Source organism: Cyprinodon tularosa, unplaced genomic scaffold (assembly GCF_016077235.1).
Source record: "Cyprinodon tularosa strain WSP-4 unplaced genomic scaffold, ASM1607723v1 ctg165, whole genome shotgun sequence".
Classification (NCBI taxonomy): domain Eukaryota; kingdom Metazoa; phylum Chordata; class Actinopteri; order Cyprinodontiformes; family Cyprinodontidae; genus Cyprinodon; species Cyprinodon tularosa.
The window spans coordinates 1,744,590-1,752,863 of record NW_024038483.1 but is presented as its reverse complement, the minus strand read 5'-3'; positions in this window follow the sequence as shown (position 1 = coordinate 1,752,863).

Genomic DNA, 8,274 nt, shown 5'->3' with positions numbered 1-8,274 from the left:
GATAAAGCTAAAACGTAAGGGCCAGTCTACACTGATGAAAACCCTTTTTTTTTTCTTGCAAGCATTTTCATCATTAAATTAAGAAATAAAAAAGCCTAAAACCAAACTATTATCTAGCAGCAACATGTTTATGTATTCTTTGTAGTACTTTCAGTCTGGTAAAGCTGTACTGAATGTCTTCTTCATACTGGTAACCCAATATACTGAAAGTCCTGAGGACATGCAAGAGTAATTTGAGAGTGAAGGTGTTTCACAGCTGACAAGGTCATGTAACCTTCAAGCCCATACTTACTCTTCTTATATGTTACACATTTCCTGCTTTGAAAACCTATAGTGCAGAATTATTCTTACAGACTATGAAATCAATTTGTGCAAGCTGCTGAAAAAAAAATCCCCTAGGCTTTGAAGGAAAGAGGAAAACAAAGCAAAGGGTTGGAGAGATTATTGCAATCATGGTAGCTTTACTTGTAAAATATTGATTAAAAAACAACCCAAGCAATATAACAAAAGAAAAAAATATGTGTATATATATATATATATATATATATATATATATATATATATATAAAAACAAAAAAAAAAACAGTTTTCTCACCCCTCGTGGGGTGGTATGTGTCATCCTTAAGCTCGGGTCCTCTACCAGAGGCCTGGGAGTTTGAGGGTTCTGCGCAGTATCTTAGCTGTTCCTAGGACTGCGCTCTTCTGGACAGAGACCTCTGATGTTTTACCTGGAATCTGCTGTAGCCACTCTCCCAGTTTGGGGGTCACAGCCCCCAGTGCTCCAATTACCACTGGCACCACTGCTGCTCTTACTTTCCACATCTTTTCTAGCTCCTCCTTCAGTCCTTGGTATTTCTCAAGCTTCTCATGTTCTTTCTTCTTGATGTTGCTGTCGCTTGGGATTGCCACATCTATCACTACTGCCTTCTTCTGCTGTTTGTCGATCAACACGATGTCTGGTTGGTTAGCCATCATCTGTTTGTCAGTCTGGATCTTGAAGTCCCATAGGATCTTAGCTCGGTCATTCTCAACTACCTTAGGAGGTGTCTTCCATTTTGACCTTGGGACTTCCAGCCCATACTCATGGCAGATGTTCCTGTATACTATGACAGCTACCTGGTTGTGGCGTTCCATGTATGCACTTCCTGCCTGCATTTTACACCCCGCTGTTATGTGCTGTATTGTTTCAGAGGCATCTTTGCACAGTCTGCATCGGGGGTCCTGCCTGGTGTGGTAGACCCCGGCCTCTATTGATCTTGTACTGAGTGCCTGTTCTTGTGCTGCCATGATTAGTGCCTCTGTGCTGTCCTTCAGTCCAGCCTTTTCCAGCCACTGGTAAGATTTTTTGATATCAGCCACTTCTTCTATTTGTCTGTGGTATACGCCGTGCAGCGGCTTGTCCCTCCATGATGGTTCTCCTTCCTCTTTCTTGTCCTCACTTTCGGTTTTCTCCTGCCTGAGGTACTCACCAAGCCATTTGTCTTTGGGGGCCATCTTTCTGATGTACTCCTGGATCTTAGTTGTTTCATCCTGGACAGTGGTCTTGACACTCACTAGCCCTCGGCCTCCCTCGCTACGCTTGGTGTACAGTCTCAGAGTGCTGGATTTGGGGTGGAACCCTCCATGCATTGTGAGGAGCTTTCTCGTCTTGATGTCAGTAGCCTCTATCTCCTCCTTTGGCCAGTTTATTATACCAGCGGGGTATCTGATGACTGGTAGGGCATATGTGTTGATGGCTTGGATCTTGTTTTTCCCATTCAGCTGACTTTTCAGGACCTGCCTTACTGTTTGTAGGTATTTAGCTGTGGCAGTCTTTCTTGCCATCTCCTCGTGGTTTTCGTTAGCCTGTGGCACCCCAAGGTATTTGTAGCTGTCCTGAACATCTGTTATGTGGCCTTCTGGTACCCCCTTGGTTCTGATCATCTTCCCTCTCTTTGAGACCATGCGACCGCACTTGTCCAGTCCGAATGACATCCCAATGTCGTTGCTGTAGATCCTGGTAGTGTGGATCAGTGAGTCGATGTCTCGCTCACTCCTGGCATACAGCTTGTATCCTCTACATGGATATATATATATATAATCTATAAAAAGAAAATTATGAAACAAATTCTCATTGGTAATCGGCCATCAAAAGTCCAGCATCACTGTGATGCTACAGACTCATAAAAATATGTGTGCTTACAAATTGTTAAGTACAGTGCATTTCAATTCAGCTTATTTATTTTTTAAAGAAAAGAAAAGTAGGTCTGAATAATTTGAAATATGATTGTACAATAAATACCAATTCAACCTGGAGAGACTTACAACTAAAAAAGTATTATTCAATGTATGTATACAGGTAACACAATCAGATTCTTCATATTTTTTTCTATCTAAGGAAAACCAGCTGATTGTGATGACTAAGTCTCTCTCTGCAACCCCTCACAATGAGCATGCATGTAGCAAAAGTGGAGAGGAAAACTCCATTTCAACTGTAAGAAATCTCTAGCAGAACCACGCTCAGTGTGAGCGGCCATCTGCCGAGGCCGACTGAAGTTCAAGGAACTGGAAGGAGATAATGACATAAATTTAATAACTTCTTTAGCTTGTTAGCCCTGGCAGAACACTTTGATGGAATGAATCAATATTCGCTCTAGATGAGTAACCTAGGAAATGGATATAAGTTGTCTTCCCCCAGGCCCCGGACACCAGTGGTGGAATAAGTGAGGGGGTGATGGGACTGACAATAGTCTTAGAGTGAGTTGAGAAGAACGAGTGAAAATGGGTGAAAGTTTGCTTGCTTGCGGAAGAGAAAAGCTGTGCCAGGAGCTTAATGAAGGGGATCTTGAAAGATGATTGGCTTAGGAGAGCATGTGGCCCGAGTTAATGGGCTGGAGCTGAATAATGGTAATCACAGGTGGTTCAGTTATAGCTGATAAGAGTCTTCCAGACTGAATTTTGGCTTAAGCTTTATTTTAATACAATAAAGAAGACTTCATATTTTTTGACAGTCATTTGTTATGCACAGTATTACAAAGACACCTACTTTAATGCAATCAATTCAATTCAATTTAGTTAGTTCTGTTTAATTCACAAAACATGTCATCTTCTAGGTCAGGGGTAACCAATTAAAAATCAGTGGGGTCTGGATAAAGAAAATCATCAACCAGTAAAGGCCCAGAGACATTTTTATTTATAATCTGTTACTTTAAAGAGAATTTAACACTAAAATAAAGTGAGGTTTTTATGCCTCCATGTTATACATTGAATAAAAAAAAAAAAAAAAAATATATATATATATATATATATATATATATATATATATATATATATATATATATATATATATATATATATATATATATAGATACAAAATGTTTCCATTTTAAAATCTTAACTTTTGAACTAGAGATCAACAATTTCTTGTTTCACATATTTTATAAAACACCTAAACAGACCATTTATTTTTTTGCTTTTTATGGCTTAATGAGAGAAGTGGGCTTTACGCTGTCCTGCAAGGTATGTAAACCTGGGTTTGATTGGCTAAAAAGCCATTCTCAAGCACATACTGTATCAAGGTCCTCATTCATGAGCCTTGATCAATATTTATTTTTGATTATGGTCATGGTGGAGAATCTGGCTTCACAGCAGCAGGTTGAGCTAAAAATACTCAAAATGTGCAGGGTCATCTTTGAGCACGCCATTTCACTTTTCTGTCACCAGTTCATCGCGGTTCTTCAAGTAGTCCACGCTTTCTTTGCTTTCTTTTTCTCATAGTATTCTAATTCTTTCCCTTCGCCCGGCTTGCCAAAGGGTTGGCTGCTGTGTCCTGTGGCTCACTGCAGTGACCCAGACTGACAGTAGCTCATTGGCTAATTTGTATCACGTGTAGCCTGGTCCCGGACGCTCTGGAGGGCTTTACATGGTTAACAGGTGAAGCGGCGCAAGTGAAGTTACACACTGTCGTTGGACAACATGCGGTAATTTATAAATGTTTTAAATCAGGCTGGGTCTATATTAGCCAGTAAGTGGATCCAGATCCAGAACGTGGTCAGCTAATCCGTTACCTCTGTTCTAGGTACTTTACAGAGACAATTAGATCATAGAGAACAAAGCTTTTAACTAAGGAAACTAATTACATGAAACAATTCAAATTGAGGTAATTGGGAGCTCCTGGATGAGCTTTTGCCCACAATATTCGCTTTAATTTTGTGGTGGACACCGGGCCTGCATGAAGCGACATTGGAGAAGAAAAAAACAGGAAGAAAAATGCTGCAGAATGAGGATCAGTGTTATTAACTTTCTGCTGAGGCTGTTGTTGGGTAATGTTTACTGCACAAAGGTATCAAGTAGAGATAGAAACAAACAGCTGTTGATGAGTTATGCAATACTTTCTGCTGAGGCTGTTGTTGGGTAATGTTTACTGCACAAAAGTATCAAGTAGAGATCAAAACAAACAGCTGTTGATGAGTTACGCAATACTTGAATGTAATGATGTTACACAAGATATATATAATATTTTTCTGTAAGTTAATTAAATGAAAATCTGCAGTACATTATCAGTTTAGGTTTTCCTGGAAATATTAAGTTTGTGTCATATTTAGTCAGATACTGTAAACTGTTTGAAACACTTCTATGAAGGCAGAGTGGTGGCCTAGTGGTTAGAGCATAAAGCTTGGAACCTTGAGGTTGGCAGCCCACTGCTCCCCAAGGGCATGAGTGAATTTCCCTGTGCTGTACTTGTGACAGTATAATGACAATACAATTCTGAAAAAAGAAAACCCTTTTATATGTGTAAACTTCATAAAGTAACTTTCTGTCAACCTGTGTAGGCAGAATGCATGTACTATGTGGATGGTGTATATGTTATTTCTTTCTCTGTCTACAGAAACTGGTTTGCAGGAAAGGTTGGGTTACCCTTTTACATTATTCAGTTCCCAAAGTTTGTCACTTCACATGTTCGTCCTTTTATATTTGCATGTTTTCTAAACAAAAGCAAGGCTCTGTTGGGCTACTATATAAAGCCTCAAACTTAACACTATTTCTAACATTTTTAATTGAAAAAAATTTCTACATGGGAAGCGAAATGTCTTCAAACTTGGAATCAAAGTCAGGTGGAATGTTTTTTTTTACTTTTTTGGAATGACCATGACCTGGATGACTGAAAATCTTCACCAGCACTCAGATAACAGTCAAAGGCATTCCTCTACTGTGAAATATGGAATAGGCTCTGTTATTTTCTGGGGCTGCTTTACTTCCTGTGGTGCAGATGTTTTGCATCTGTTCAGGGTAAAATGAGATTTCAAGACTATTAAGGGATTCTTAAGAGAAATGCTAGAACGCTTGGTCTTAGTGGTAGGTCAAGGGTCTTGCAACAGGATAAGGACACAAAACACAGGTAAAACTAAGAATAGCTATGGGAAAAATATTGGACCATTCTAAAGTGGCCTTCTGTGACCTGACCTAAATCTTATGGAGCATCTTTGAAAGGAGTTGAAACACGCTATCTTTAAAAGGCACCCTTCAAACCCGAGGCAACTGGAGTAGTTTGCTTTTTACCAACAATAATTACAAATCATTAAGATAAGCCTTTGTCGACTCAATTTCGTTTCTGGTCTCAGTTAAAATCTGAATCCAAAGATTCAAAGAATTGCTGCTGACATTAGCAGGCTACTGGAAACATTTTAGTTTTTAATGTGTCCCAGCGAAAACCTCTTCTGTGGTTGTGTCCTTGCAGTTGTAAAGTAATATCATAACGATGAATAGAAAAACGTTACTACAAGTGGTAATGACTAATTCAGGTTCAAGCATTAGTGATTTAGTGCAAGCTACAATGGGAAAATGACATGAATAAATGAATCTGAAAGCAGCACAAACTGGAAGACAGATATTGTATATATTACTGTATGTCATTCAGAAGTGGATTCATGTGAAAACCCATGACCTACATTGGTGCCTAGCTCTTAACAGGGTTGTCTGCAACACAGGACATGTCGACAAAAGGGATAAGGATAAGACTTATTTTAATGGCATGTTTAATATATGCAGCAGTGGCTGCTTGTGAAAAATATTTTTGGTGGGGCTGATATAGCCTAGTGTATGTCTCCAACTAATCCAGAATAAGAATTCTAATAAACAATTGGACAATAAATACAATTTAACAATAATGATTTAATTTACTATATAATAACAGTAACAGTGATGATTTTGGTCACTGAGACGGGGTTCTTTGGCCTCCAAGAATCCAGGCTCAGTCGGGTTACCGGTGTTGGTGATTTATTGTGCTCAAAAACACAAAACAGGGTGCAAAAGAAACTAAACATATACAAGATACTCTGGGCCTCAGCCTCCCTCCAGTTACCAGCAATGTAACAAAGAAACAGAAGACAAAAATGGCCGCTCTTCTTCCCACAGGTTTGGTGTTGAATGAGGACCCAAATGCAGAGGCAAGATGGCAGAGGTGAATTTAGGTGGGTTAAATAAGGTTCACAGGAGCTGAGGCAGGAATCAAAAATCCAACAGAAATACAAACAAACCAGAACCAGGGAGACATCAGGGGAAAACCAAACTCTAGGAGCCAGGGAGAGACGAGGAAAGCAGACAGACGTTTGACGAGGATCCAGCAAACAGGAACTGAAGAGGGAGGCTTTTAAAGGGGACAGAAACAAAGAGAGGGCTAATGAGGGGATTGAAAACAGGTGAGGGCAGAACAGAAAACAGAGCTAGGGAAAGAGGACACAAGAGGGCAGCAGAGGACAACAAATGGAAAACCAAGAAAACAGAAACTAACAAACCAAGACTGTGACACATAGTAGCCACAGCTGCTTTGGGGCTCACTGACAGAAGCAGGGCTGCTGTACACTGGCGCCACCGGGCCCTCTGACCACCATCAGTAGGCAATGCAGGTGAAGTGTCTTGCCCAAGGACACAACGACACTGAAAGTCGGAGTCGGGGCTTGAACCGTCAATCCTTCGATTTCAGGGCAAACTCCTACATCCAACGCCACTGTCGCCCCATATGAACACAAACTATAATTCAAAGCCGGTCCGATCTTACGTCTTGTGGAATTTTTAAAAATGTATTCTTAAGTTTCTTCTATTTAACCTATAATACACTTTTTCTGAGAACACAAACTCTTTTTAGCAATTATTTTGATATGACAAGGGTTATCTTAACACAAAAAGGTATGTTTGAAAACAATCTGAAGTTATTCATAACACAAAAATAGATATAGTTAGTGTCATATGTAATTGTTTGTTAAGACCCAAAACTGAGGAAGATAGCCAAGGTAGGGTGAGTAATTCAGTGAGAAATGACAGAAATTAAATGCTGAAGATTGAATAAAAATCATTGATAATGGGATAGAGACTGAAAAGGGGGGAAAGTCTTCTAACTTTCACAGTGGCATTGAAGCTACTGTAAGCAATAGGAGATTCACAGAGATAACAGAAAGAGATATAATTCTTAATGAGAGATACAAATTTTTTTTCGTTATTTTTAAAAAATATATCAATCTGAAATATATACTGTTCTTTTTTTTTATAACATTATAAGTTTTGTGCTTGACAAACAGAAAAAATAGAAAATTGTACACTGTGTTGCCTGTCATCTTACATGAGTATAGGATGCGTAGCAGGAACAAACAAAGCATAAAGGAGAGACCTGGCGATCCATCTTATTCAATAAAAAATGTGTTATATGTAGGTGTTATATGTAGAATACTGTGTCTCTCTGAGAGTATTACATATAAAGGTTGAATTAAGCACATTAATGGCTTCTTGCCAGTCATCCTCGATGTACAATTTATCAATGTCTTCCTCCTCTTTCCGTGCAATGTCCCCGTCACTGTGTGAGGTAATATATACTGTTTTAAAAACCATTTACGATGCATGAAACTGAGCACAGTTGGTATCATGAGATTGTGTTTCTTTATAATTCAGTTTATTTCTCTATGTCATACTCACTATTTAGTTAGAATAGCCCTTTAAGAGAAAAATTTGGAAAATTAGGATTTTAATTTTTTTTTATTTTAAGAACACTTATTTAATTAAATATGGAACACTGGTAAAACTGTTATATTTTGATTATGTGACAGAGTAATTAATGATAAAAAGCCTCTTGGAAATTATGTATATTTTACACGTTTTGCTTTGTATTTGTTAATATTATGTCTAAGGATACTCAGCTTAAAAATATTATTAAAATCAAAAATTGCTTTCTTACCTTTAATTTCAGATTTTGAAATATGAAAAATAATGTCTTCTTACCATAGGAAGTGACATCACATGTTGACA